A 14950-nucleotide genomic window follows, 5' to 3' on the forward strand; every position below is an offset into this window, starting at 1 on the left:
CGGAGGACACAGTCTCCCAGTTGAAAATGATCTAGCGCTACATCTGTGGGATGAGTGGTCCTGCTAGAAGCAAACTCATGAACAGAAGTCAGTATAATGCCCAGAGTCTTAACATATTTGGCAATTGCTAAATCTCTTAAAGCATCAGTTGGCGGTCCCACTGGAGCAGACACCTCAAATAGCCTACCATAAGGGACTCAATTTGAGTCTACTTCAGAGAGCCACTGTAATCCACAACAGGGCAACCAGCAATGACTTATCCCAAATCAAATTCATTTCTTGACATATTTTGACAATGCTTCTTTTGAGAGTATGGTTCATCTTTTCAGTTTTTCCCATCAATTCTGGTCTCCAAGATGACAATCTAAAGATTGCACTAAGGGGTAAGTCACAGTTTCCCTCAACACCCCTGTAACCATCATAGTCTTTGAATCATAAGATAGATGGGTGTTAACTACAGAATATATGTCCCTCCCATATTAATAGGAAAGGCAGTAAGTTTATTCTCCATTGTCAGTTGTATCTGGGGTTCCTGTGTGGATATAACAGGTTAGCTAAACATACATACTTAATAGGTTACAGGAAAAGCTATGATTATTCATGAACATGGTTCTGACACATGCATATTGAACAAACATGCATGTAACATATGATCTATGTTTAGCTTGCAGTGGAGACTTAACATTTAAATGTAACCAGTCTGGGAATAGACCAGTCCCATTAAACAGCTGCATCTTATTTTAGGAGATGGCATGGCAGATGGGCTTTCAAACAGAAGAAAAATAAAGGTTATTGTTGGGAACAATCTATAAACCAGTTTTCTTAGAGTCTAGCAGGTAGTCAATTGAGGTGATCAGATGTAAGACTTAAAAGCATCTTTAATTTTCACCTGTATCACAAGGTATAAGATTCAGCTTGCAGGACCTCGGGAAAAAAGGTAGTAGCAATTTCATTGAATCAAAGTCAGAAAAACGAACACATCAGCCTTTTGTTGTTGCTCTTACCTTAATATATTTATTGCATCTTGCTGGGAATTCTTTCAGAAGCCTGCATTCTTCTAGTGGAGTTTGTATTTGGGGATTTTGCATTTGGTGCTCAGTCACACTGCCCTATACTTTCTAGATTATGATAATTTCTCAACCAATTGCAGAATTTATCATGAGAGGTAGGTTAGTGAGGTTATTTAAAATTTTATTCTTCCTTTTTAACTTTCTTTATTTAATTCATTTATCTATTTTATATTTCAATAGTTTTTAGGGAGCAAGTGGGTTTTGGTTACAGGGATAATGAACACATCAGCTTTTTAGAGTCTAGTTTTATTTCTAGTCCAATGGCACAATCTGCAAAGTTATCAAAAACCTGTATTCAAAAATACTCACCCAAGTCCTTTACGTGAACTCCCCAAAAGAAGCATGTTTTGAACTGTAGCTGCTAATAAAATGCTTTTTGAGAAGAATTAAAGTAAAACAATAATTGAGAGTGATAAAAGTCTTATGACAGTCATGGTTAAAAGTCCATACAACAATTTAACATAAGTATTATTACTGATAACATATACTGAGACATATCAGAATTATAGGAATCTCAGATAATTTTGGAATACATACTAATAACACATTTACATAAATATAACCCAAAGAAAGTTAAATACAATTTTATGTTTTACAATGCTTCTTCCATGATTTTAATAGGCCTAATTGACTCAATATGTCCCTCTTGGACCTCTAAACATTTAGTTTGAGGTCATAACACTGAATTTAGAATTTGATTTTGGAGAATTCATCAAATATCAAAGATTTAAAACATTTGATATCATAAAATAGTATTACAAGTCACTGTAAAGTAAGTCATTTAATTAGCTAAAGTGATAGCTCAAAGATTTCAAAAAAGCAAAAATCTTATTTTAACATAGGAGACTGTTATTAGTCTGTTCTCTTACTGTTATAAAGAAATACCTGAGACTGTGAAATTTATTAAAAAAAGAAAAGAGGTTTAGTTGACTCACCGTTTGGCAGGCTATCCAGGAAGCACGATGCTGGCATCTGCTCAGCTTCTAAGGAGGCCTCAGAGAACTTAAAATCATGGCAGAAAATGAAGGGGGAGCAAGCCAGAGAGAGAGGGGGAAGTTCTACACACTTGTACAAACCAGATCTCACAAGAACTCATTCACTATCATGAGGACAGTACCAAAACGATGGCACTGAACCATTCATGAGAAACACCTGTATAATCCAATCACCTCCCACCAGATCCCACCTCCAACATTGGAGATTACCATTTGACATGAGATTTGGGTGGGGACAAAGATCTAAACCATATTGGATATCCATCTTAGAAAGACTATTATAAATAATTCACTTTTAATTATCGCCAACTTAATCACATACAGAATTATAAATTTTCTTCTCATTATAAACTTCCCTACCCAAAACACATCTTTATATTAATAACTTCCTTCACACCTCTCTTCTGCTTACTGGTTCTTTTCTATCTTCTTTCATAAATAATCTTTTTGTTGTTTTTTGAGACAGAGTCTCACTCTGTCACCCAAGCTGGAGTGCAGTGGCGTGATCTCAGCTCACTGAAACCTCTGCCTTCTGGATTCAAGGGATTCTCCCACCTCAGCATCCTGCATAGCTGGGATTAGAGGCGCATGCCAGCATGCCAGCTAATTTTTGTATTTTTAGTAGGAATGGGGTTTCACCATGTCAGCCAGGCTGGTCCCAAACTCCTGGCCTCAAGTGATCTGCCCACCTTGGCCTCCCAAAGCGCTAGGATTACAGGCCCATATATAACTTTTAAATAACCTTCATATTATATACAATCATTATTTTTCCCAATAAAAGTACAACTTTATGTCTTTATTATAACTTATTCTCTAATCAAAAACTGCATCTTACCTTGGTTCACTTTATATACAGAATTATATATTAACTAGAATTATTATCTTTAATAATCTTAAATTTTAGTAAAAACCTAGCAAGCAAGAAATATTGAACTGTCTGTCAGATACTAATATTTTATAGATGAAATGACTCCATAATTTTAGAAACACATTTCCCCATATTATTAGCCTTTCTTAATTGAAAGTGACCCAGACAGCTAACGAGCGTCCAAACTAAATTTAAATATTAAAGCTACACAAAAAGTTTATCTACAAGCATTTATTTCATTCATATTTACTCAATTCATTCATTTTTAGCAGTTTATCTAGGTTACTTGTTAGAACTGAGATACTAGACAAACCTAGTCATCATTTAAAGTTATTTTCCTGTTACCCTATTTTAAAGCCTGTGAATATCAGGTGTTCACCTAAGTTAGAATCGTAAAGTTAAACACATGGACATTTTTGTCAATAACCCAGAATATTTAACTGTTTTTTCTGAATCAACAATATTAGTCTTATTTGTCAAAAAATTATACAAAGAAATATTATTCTGTTTTTGTCTGGATTTATAGTCTTATGACCTTTGTGCCAAACCCTGACACCTTGAAATTTCTAGCAGAAGCAAATATAATCAGTAAACCCAGACAAAAATGGATGCTGATAATTATGAAGACATTTCTATTTTTTAACCAATACTTTTTAAAACTGTTTACTTATTAAATATTTACTTAAGTCACGTGAACTCGAAAAGCATTTGAACTTGTTTATTTAATTTACAAGCACTCATTTACTTAAGCAAACTATGTATATGTAGGTGTGTTTATGTATATGTACACTTACATATATACACATACACAAAGTTCCAATAGCTTTTACCTTGGAACTCTAGCCACGAGATAGTAATACAAACTCACTACTTTATAAAAGATAGCTGGGTCCAAATTATGTCTCTCACAAAATTGAGACTTGTTCACATGGTTAAATTTAGCCCAAATAAATAATCCAACGAAAGCTGTAGACCAAAATTTGGATAAAACAATCTCTATGGCAGTTTGATTTTTAAAAACCTATTTTACCCTTTTGTTTAGTTTCAAATGAGTTTCTCATGTTTACATTTTAGCTAGACTATAAACAGTGAGTTGTATCTGAACACCAATAGCTTAATAACAGCAGATTCAAAGCAGTCAGAAAAGAGAAATAGCTTTAGAAGCCTCTAACTGTATAGTTAGTTGCAGGTTAATCATTTGCGCTCTAAATTTTCCTTACTGTAATTTGCCCATCAGTTTTTAAATATTCACCAAGCAGGTCGTAATATATAACCAGCTAGAGTCCCAGAAAATCAGGCATGCCTTTGAACTTTCCCATGTTTTTAAACATGTAAGCCTGGGGCCCAAAGAAACAACCGACAGACAAATGCAAATGAATTTGTTCTCAAATCAGGTAAAAGTCCAACAACTATTCTCCTCTCTAACAGGGTACCCCAATCAAATATAAAAACAAAGTGACTTCTTCTGAGGAAAAGCCCAAACAGAGGGCTTTTGTTCCCACTTGCTTGCTAGTGTTCCCAGTTGTATACACTGAAGCAACTTATTCTACTTCCCAATTGAATCCATCAACTCGCAGGAGTTTGTTGGTTCCTTGCTTCAACAATGATGTATTTGGGCAGCCAGTGCTATCCTGAGGAATTAAGGGCAGAACTCACAGAACAAATGGCTCTAACAGCTGCTAGGGGTTTACCCAACAATTCCCTGGATAAAGTCAACTGACCATGAGCAGTCACCCCAGGCTGATGAGATTGCCAAATTTGTAAACAAGTCCAAACTTATACCCCTCTTGTCACAGAACAGCCAAGAAGTCAAGAGTCAAGGTGTTGGAACAAGGAAGATTTTATCAGACAGCCATCAAGCCAAGAAAATGGTGGACTAATGTCCTAAAGAACCATCTTAAGTTGATAGAATTTTAGGCTCCTTTTATGTTAGGGGAAGGGGAAGAGGGAGGGAGTTATGATCAAGAGGTGGCTAATGATCACAGACATCTGGGCAGCAGCAATGGTCCAAGGGAGTCTTGTGAAAATTGTATCCTTGGTTAGGTCAAAATGCTTCTATAAATCTTTAACATAGCATCGTTACTTGTGCGTACACTATTCTTATCTCCTTGGGGCCTTTAGTTTTGGGAAGGAACTGTGATCATCTTTGCTTCAAAATTAAACTATAAACTAAATTCCTCCCATAGTTATCTTGGCCTATGTGCAGAGATAAGTAGAAGCAGTTAACCTACATTATATCACTGCAGGGGAGGGAGTCAGGAGCAAAATGGAGCTAGTCATGTTAAGCCTCCTTTTCACTGCCACAGAACCACTTGTAAGTTGCAGAGAAAATGATCCTTTACCCTTATATTTTTTAGAGTGTATCTCCAAGAACAAGAACTTAAATAAGCCTAGTGTAATTATCAAAATCAGGAAAATGAATCCGGATACATTATCTAATATACAAGCTACATTCAAATCTCACCAATTGTCTCCAAACTGTCTGTTAGAGCAGCTTTTCTTTTTCCAAAGCAGATCTAACCCAGGGTCATGCACATATCCGGTGGTCACATTCCTTTATTTTTATTTTTATTTTTTGAGACAGTCTCACTCTGTTACCCAGGCTGAAGTGCAGTGGCCCAATCATGGCTCACTACAGCCCTGACCTCCTGGGCTCATTCAATCCTCCCACCTCAGCCTCCGGAGTAGCTAGATTACAGGCATGCACTACCACATCTGGCTAATTTTTTGTGGAGACAGTGTTTTGCCATGTTGCCCACACTGGTCTTGAACTCCTGGGCTCAAGTGATCCATCTGCCTTGGCCTCCCAAAGTGCTGGGATTACAGGCATGAGACATCATGCCTGGCCTTTATTCTATAGTTTAGTTTAACTGGTATATTTCTCAGCCTTTCTTTGTTTTTCATGTTATTCATATTTTTGAGGCATGCAGGGCCATTGGTTTGTAGAGTTTCTCCCCTATAAAAGTATATTTCTCCTTTTGTGAAAATGGGGACTTACTTTGAGCAACTATGTCCCATTCCAAACAATCCTCATCCAATGGTTTTATCAACCTAAGAGAAAAAGCTGTAGCAAAACTAATATAAGTAGAAAGTTTATTCAGGCTGAGTTTGAGGACTGCAGCCCAGAAGCATAGATCGAAGTTGCCCTGAATATATTTTGCAATTAGCAGCAGTTACAAGTGGGTTTTAAAAGAAAAAAAAGAAGTAACTCCTAAGTTGTTTACCATGAGTTTACATTAAAATAATATAAGCTATTGATTGACTATACATTGTTTTTTCTATCACAAATTCCAGGAACAAGAAGACAATGGGTGAGGCAGTCAGTCAGGAACAAAATGCCTTTAAACAGTTACTCCAAGGCATGGGTGTGGTGGTTAAGGCTGAAGCTGCATACTCATGTCTCTGTGGTTCAATACATTTTGTATGCCTTGCATAGCTCAGAAAGCTCTAAGCTATTTTTCTTTCCAAAATGTTGGTGTCCATTGATTAATCTCATATCAGCCAATTATTATTATTATGACTGCAAATGATGATTTTTCTACATTTGTTAGTTGACCAGCTTCTGTAAATAAGTACTTTCCCTCCTCCCCCTCTCTGATCTGTGTGGGATTTTTAGTTGTTGTTAGTTTTGTCTCATTATTAATTTATGGATTCCCTTTTATCCAGTGGATTATGGTCCACTACTTTTAATATTATTTTAGATGCTTAAGCTAGTCCCAGGTTTGAATAGTCCTGTCAAACAGCTCCAACATCACTTTAACAGGTCCCTCTTTTTGTTGGAATGCCTTCTTACTTTCCCCTCACCAATTTTTTTGAGGTAGTATGTTCCATCTTGGTGTCTTTTTATTAATAACATGCTAAATTGTATTGCATAAAGTCTATGTTTAATTTTCAGCCTTCATCCAAATATTGCCTTCTGTCATAACACAGAATATTGATGTAGAAGCTTTTGGTGCTGTTTTGCCAGCCAGAGACCTCTGTGGCCAGTGATGCCCTCACCTGTCCCTTGCTCATCCCCAGACTCACCATAGGAGACAACCCACTCACTTGACCTACAGGGCTGCAACTGGCTTGTGCTCTGGCGTGGATCCTGTGCTCACTGTAGCATTCGTGCTCAGCCCATAGCTGGGCTGGGCATGCTGCGAGCTGCCTCTGCCTTGAGTGCCAGCATCTGGACAGGGGGAAAGCGGTGGAGCATGAACAGCGATGCCAGCAACCCCAAAGCCCTAAAGGAGATGTTACAGCATGCTAACAGCTCTTTCAGTCTCCCTGTCCACAGCCTGATGAATGGGGGCATGTTAACAGCTCTTTCAGTCCCATTGCTCCACTCCAGCCTATAGCTCCAGAGCTGGCCCAGACCACTGCAGCTTTCTGTCACATGGGGCCACTACCTGGCACTAGCAGAGGCTGGGAGGGCTATATCACTAGAGCCTTTTTCATATCTGCATTTGGCAGGTCCCAAGTTCTTGTCCCATGGCCAAGAAGAATGACGTTACACCGACAGCCACAGGGTGAACAGGGTGGAGAATTTTACTGAGTGAGAGCCCTAAGCAGAGAGGGGACCTGGAGATGGCAACCCCCTCTGTGAAGTCAGGTAGCTCCCCCTGCCCAATGGCAGGCAGTCCCAAAGTGTGGCTGAGTTCTGGGATTTTATGAGCTCAGAATGGGAGATTGCAGGCTGATTGGTTTGTGAGTATGCAAAAAAGGCTAAAACAAAGGCATCACTTGAAGGTGGGCATGACAGTATTAAAAACCAATTAGGTAAGGATTGGTATATATAAAATAGGTGAAGAGTGGGGGTCAATCAGACAAAAGTGTTCCAAATGGGAAGAGAGGTTTTCAGTCTGGTTCCTGGATTCTGAGACTTGTAGCTTGGCTTTCAGGTTTTAAACTGTCTTTGGTTTGAAGGTGGGGTTTCACCAGGGATCCACCCCTATCTTCCTAGGGATTTGTCTACCTCCTGCCACTATCAATGTGTTTTTTTCTCTCTTTAAATGATACACATTCACATATTTGGGTTTAGCTTTCATGTTTACCCCAAGTTTTATTTTCCCCAGGCTAAACATCTCCAGATTCATTCAATACATATAAATAGAGTGGCTATAATGTGCAAGTCATGTGACTGGTACTAGAGGACAGAAATATAAATAAGAATTGTCACTGCTCTGAAGAGATAACAGTTTTGGGGCCTAGTCAGGTAAGGCATAACTGAAAAGCAAGCTCTTGTTGCAATGATGCAAGGCAGATGCTGTAGGGCACAGGGAACAAAAATGACTGATTCACCTTAGAGGCTGGGGGTGAGAATCAGGGAGAACTTGACCAAGCAGGTGGTATTTTCACAGGGCCTTGAAGGATGACAAAACATAGAAATGGTGCCAAAATTCCAGGTTGAGGGAACCGCATGAACCAAGAAGCTTCAAAGTTTGCAAACTCATGGAAGACATACTTTTTTCAAGCCACCAAACTTCCTAATGGCCTTCCCTGATCCCAAAACCATTTGTCTTTGTCCCTTTAAAAATGTGCTACTGCCAATTGAACACAAAACTCCAGAGGTTCTCCTTTATTAATTTGATGTGAGAAAAAAAATGAGTGTACCATTTCCTCTTCAGTACAAGTGTGCTTCCTTTTGGTTAGTGTAGCTGGCTTCTTAGCACTGGGGGCAAAACCCTAATATTTCTTCAACAAAATGTAAAAATATTCACATTAAATGCAATGAATAAGGATGATAAAGAGTTTCATGTCTATTCAGATCAGATGTTAAAAAGAAAATAACATTATTTAGAGCTTTATGGATTTTGAAATTGTAATAAAGGATTACAAAAGTTTCTGCAAGTGGTTTTTACATAAATATCTCTGGTCTTAAAACTATCCTAAAGCTGAATAATAAGTTGGTATGAAGGTTTTAGAATTTTAGACTAAAAAAAAAATGTATCTGTGCAATTGTATGTAGGCAAAATTCATTTGAGTTGAAGATACAGTGAGAGAAATTTCTCAAAAAAATCTCATTGAAGAAGATGGTGTTGGGTTGCTTTTTGTCATGCTAATAGAACTTTGTAAATCTATGATAGGGTAAAAAGATACATGTGTATGCTTAATGAATCATCGTATAATTGACAAACTCAATTGTATCCCAGAGACAGTGCCTGGTTCAAGAGTATTCAGTAGGTACTTGTAAGTGAAAGGAATAAAAATATTAAAAACCCCAGAGGGCTTTTATGAACTGAATGTTTGTGTCTGTTACAGTAGGTAGCTAGTCAGACATGAGCAGGGCAAGGGAGGGCCACCCCACCATCAGGAATGTCAGGTAACCATCACAGGATGGTTAGACAGTTATTAAGCTGTCTGTCTAAAATAATAATTGATCACAGCCGTTGCCAGGGAAAGGCAGTCTCCCAATAGATAGAAAAAAAGCTGAAACTGAGGATCAGCAACTTCCCAATAAAATCTCAGGAGTTGGATGAGTAGTCTCAAGCACATGCACTAAGAGGCAAAATGACAGAGTAACTGGTATTGGTCCTTCCTCTAGAAACACTCCACTGATAAGGAAGGCCTCAAGTGCGCATGTGCACAATCTCAGTAAACACACTGCGCATGCGGCCCCTCCAAGGTGCTGGCAGGCCACTGCACATGCAGACAGCCTACCCCCAGGAAAGAATCAGAGGAGAAGTAACACAGGACCCCGGAAGCATGCCACTGTATAAAACCCCAAGTCAAAAAGTCAAACCATGCACTTCATCTCTCTAGTCACCTGCTTGGTCTTCTTCGAAGCATACTTTCTTTCATTCCTGTTCTAAAGCTTTTAAATAAATTTTCACTCCTGCTGCAAAACTTGCCTTGGTTTCTCACTCTACCTAAGCCTCTTGGTCAAATTCTTTCTTCTGAGGAGGCAGGAATTGAGGTTGCTGGCTTCACTGCTGGTAACATAATTTGGTACAACAGTACTCAGATACATTCTGCTGCTAACATGTCAAGCCCTCCCCATTTGTATATTGAAGCCCTACCCCTCAGTGTGGTGGCATTAGGAGATGAGACCTTTGGGAGGGAATTAGGTTCATATGAGGTTATGAGGTGGAGTCCAGACAATGGGATTAGTGTCCTTATAAAAAGACATATCAAAGAGCTTGTTCCTTCCCTCTCTCTCTCTCCTTGCCATGTGAGGAGCTAGCAAGAAGGCAGCTGACTGCAAGCCAGGGAGAGAGATCTCACTGGAACTGAATCTTCTGGCACTTTGATCTTGGACTTCCCTATTTACAGAACTGTGAGAAATAAACGTCTATTGTTTACATTGCCCAGTCTATAACATTTTGTCATGGCAGCCCAAGCTGACTAAGAAGGGGCTTAGTAACATGGTCAACATGGGATCGCATTGCTCAAAATGCCATAATGAATTTATGAGAAAAGACATGATAGTTAAAGGTGACACTCTCATGGGGCTGATACATATTCCCTCTCCCAAATCATACATTGACTCCCAAAATAAAAAATACTACAGCCTATTCAGTTTTAATTTGTGTATTGAGATTTTCAATTAAAGGGTATTATGGTCAGACATCTATGAGAAGAATGCACAGTCATTAAATGTATTCATTATAAGTAAAGAAGTCTTAGGAAGGCTGAGCATTTCTTCTACAGCCAAAGACTTGTTCTTGATTAAAGTATGGGTAAAATATACACACAGGCTCACATTTTGATTCATTCAAGATTCCTTTGCTTTGTTTTGGAAGTTTCAGAAACTAAAGTTTGTTACCACTGACAACATAGTATTTTCAATAAAAGGTACTAGAGAGCAATGAAAAATCAGAAGCGAGGGGCTTAGAGAGACGTATACCCTCTAAATATACACAAATTTCTACCCCGCATTTATTTTCAAAAGAAATAAATTTTAAGTAATGTTAATTTAACCAATGGGGAAAAAAGCTTTCAAAAATACACATTCTCCATTACAAACTAGAAGGTAAATATTAAAATACAATTGTAAGCCAGTAAGTTTGCTTACACAGATAAGAGTCATTATCCCTTTGAAACACAAAGCATCAAATGGTCTTATAAAACATCGGTCTGTGATCTTTTTCATTTGTAATTTCTGGTAAGTTCCTAAATCGTGAGTTTCAGCCTTGAGATCAAGGTATACCCATGTTTCTTAATCCAAATTAAGAAAAAGAAAAAGAACTGTAGTCATTTGTAACTCTAGGCAAATTAGATTTGTGATAGCTGAGTTCTAATCCTGTTCCATCTGATTCTGAACATTTTGTTCTAGACAAATTTCATCACATTTGGTATGAAAGTCTTTAATTTTAGCAAATATGTCAACCATCAAGCAAAAGTTATGGCAAAGTTTTGAACTAGCACACAATTCAAAACTGTACAAAAACTGCTACAACCTGGTCCCACCACTTCCCAGCCTCAGTCATCCACTTATATGCTTAAGGTACTGGTCTACTACTCTAAGAAATGGTGACAACTAGTTAGTTATCTGGTTGCATCTGTGCTTATCTTCTCTGAATTGTAGTTTCATTTTATTTTCATTTCATTGGCATCCTAGTTTCTGCTCTTCATCTGATGGGCCAAATCTAAGATTCTGTAGAAAATCCTTTGCATTAAACATGGTTATTAAAGAGGTAGTATCTGCTGGACTTACGATAATGGATGTCTGAGATTGTTTCTTCTGGTTCAGGGGAAATCCTGCTTGGGAAACTGGCTATGCTGCAGGGGTCTGTGTCTCATAGGCAGATGCACCCTCTGTTAGAGATTTCTGTGCCCTACCATGCTAAGTGCTGCAGTGTTGAGTTTCAAGCCTTGTTTCTTTTCCTTTGAATCTACCCTGGTCATGTCTGTTGTGTGCAACTGGGATAGGTTTTTTGGTATAATGTAACATGGGATCCATGGGTGCTGCATTTCAGTCAGTGACTGTACAGGTATATACTGTTCTCTTGTCCTTACGGACTGAAGAATTGCAAAAATATTCTTGGGAACATTTTGCTGTGCTTCTGATTCTCCACATATACTGTCTCTGCTCACAATATCTTGGGTCATATCTAGCTCAGCATCCATAAAACTCCTCTATTTCAGGTCAGTTATATCGTCGTCTAAATTAGTCTTTTAAATTTTTTTTTAAATTTTAATTTTTGTAGATGTATATATTTTTGAGGTACATGAGATATTTTGGTACAGGCATGCAATGTGAAATAAGCACATTATGGAAAATTGGGTATCCACCCCATCAAGCATTTATCCTTAAATGTACAATTAAATTATTATTGACTATAGTCCTGCTGTCGTGCTATTAAATACTATGTCTTATCTATTCTTTCTATTGTTTTTAACCCATTAACCATCCTCACCTCCCTCCCACTCCATCACTACCCTTCTCAGCCTCTGGTAACCATCCTTCTATTCTCTATCTCCATGAGTTCAATTGTTTTAATTTTTACATCGCACAAGTAAGTGAGAACATGAAATGGTTGTCTTTCTGTGCCTGGCTTATTTCACCTAACATAATGACCTCTAGTTCAGTCTATGTTGTTGCAAATGGCAGAATCTCATTCTTTTTTTTTTTTGGCTGAATAGTACTCAATTGTGGATAAGTACCACATTTTCTTTATAGGTTCATCTGTTGATGGAAACTCAGGTTGCTTCAAAATTTTGGCTATTGTGAACAGTGCTGCAACAAATATGGGAGAGCAGATATCTCTTTGATATAATGATTTCATTTCTTTTGGGTATATATACAGCAATGGGATTGCCAGATGGTATGGTAGCTCTACTTTTAGTTTTTTTGAGGAACCTCCAAACTATTCTCTACCGTGGTTGTACTAATTTGTATGACCAACAGTGTACGAGAGTTCCTGTTTCTCCACATCCTTAACGCATTTGTTATTGCCTGGCTTATGGAAAAAATCCATTTTAACATGACTGAAATGATATCACATTGTAGATTTGATTTGTATTTATCTGATGATCAGTGATATTGAACACCTTTTCATATGCCTGTTTGACATTTATATGTCTTCTTTTAAGAAATGTATATTAAAATCTTTTGCCTATTTTTTGATCAGATTATTAGATTTTTCTCTGCAGAGTTGTTTGAGCTTCTAATATATTCTGGTTATTAATCCTTGTCATATGGGTAGTTTGCAAGTATTTTCCTCCATTCTGCGTGTTGCTGTTCACTTTGTTAATTGTTTCATTTCTTGTGCAGAAGGCTTTTTAACTTGATATGACCCCATCTGTCCATTTTTGCTTTAGTTGCCTGTGCTTGTGGAGTATTGCTCAAGAAATTTATGCCCAGGGCAATGTCCTGGAGAGTTTTCCAAATGTTTTCCTATAGTCGTTTCATGGTTTGAGGCCTTAGGTTTAAGTCTTTAATCCATTTTTATTTGAGTTTTGTACATGGCAAGAGATAGGGGTCTAATTTCTTTCTTCTGCATATGGATATCTTCCAGTTTCCCCAGTGATATGGTTTGGCTCTGTGTCCCCACCTGAATCTCATGTCAAATTGCAATTCCCAGTGTTGGAGGAGGGCCTTGATGGGAGATGATTGAATCATGGGGGCAGACTTACCCCTTGCTATTCTTGTGATAGTGAATTTTCACAAGGTCTGGTTGTTTAAGTGTGTAGCACTTTCCTTCCTTTCTCTCTCCTCCTCCTTCTCTGGCCATGTAAGATGTGTCTTCTTCCCATTCACCTTCCACTATGATTGTAAGTTTCCTGAGGCCTCCCCAGCCATGCTTTCTGTACAGCCTATGGAACTGTGAGTCAAGTAAAGCTCTTTGCTTTATAAATTACCCAGTCTCAGGTAGTTCTGTATAGCAATGTGAAAACTGACTAATACACCCCGCAACATTTATTGAAAAGACTGTATTTATTGAAGAAATTGGGGTCAAGTTTCATTCTTCTGCAGAGATACTTAGTTTTCCCAATTTACTGAAGAGACTGTATTTTCCCCAGTGTATGTTCTTGGCACCTTTGTCAAAAATTAGTTCACCGTAAGTGTATGGATTTGTTTCTGGGTTCTCTATACTGTTGCATTGTTCTATGTGTCTGCTTTTATGCCAGTACCATGCTGTTTTGGCGACTATAGCTCTGTGGTGTAACTTGATGTCAGATAATGTGATTCCTCCAGTTTTGCTCTTTTTGCTCAGGATAGCTTTGAGTATTCTGGGACTTTTGTAATTCTATATAAATTTTAGACTTATTTTTTCTATTTCCATGAAGACTGTCATTGGCATTTAAATAGATTGCATTAAATCTGTAGATTGCTTTGTATAGTATGAACTTTTAACAAATATTCATTCTTCCAATCCATGAACATGGAGTCTCTTTCTATTTTTTGTGTCTTCTTTAATTTCTTGAGTCAATTTCTTATAGTTATCATTGTAGAAATCTTTCACTTTTTTGGTTTACTTAATTCGTAGATATTTTATTTTATTTGTAGCTATTGTAAATGGAATTACGTTTTTGATTTCTTTTTCAGATTGTTCACTGTTGGCATATAGAAATGTTACTGATTTTTGTGTGTTGATTTTGTATCAGGCAACTTGACTGAATTTGCTTGTCAGTTCTAATAGTTCTTAGGTAGGGAGTCTATATTTTTCCAAACATAAGATCATATCATCTGCAAAAAAGGATAATTTGCCTTCTTCTTTTCCAATTTGGATGCCCTTTATTTCTTTCTCTTACCAGATTGCTAGGACTTCCAATACTACATTGAAAACAGTGGTGAAAGTGGGCATTCTTGTCATATTCCAGATCTTGGAGGAAAGGCTTTCAGTTTTTCTCTATTCAGTATGATACTTGCTGTGGGTCTATCATATACGGCTTTTATTATGTTGAGGTACGTTCCTTCTACACTCAGTTTTTGAGGGTTTTGATTATGAAGAGATGCTGAACTTTATCAAATGTTTTTCAGCATCAATTGAAACAATAATGTGGATTTTATTCTGTAATATATCATTCTGTTAATATGATGTATTATGTTGATTGATTTGTATATGTTGAACCATGCTTGAATGCCTGGT

This window comes from Macaca mulatta, chromosome 4, assembly GCF_049350105.2.
Source record: "Macaca mulatta isolate MMU2019108-1 chromosome 4, T2T-MMU8v2.0, whole genome shotgun sequence".
Classification (NCBI taxonomy): Eukaryota; Metazoa; Chordata; class Mammalia; order Primates; family Cercopithecidae; genus Macaca; species Macaca mulatta.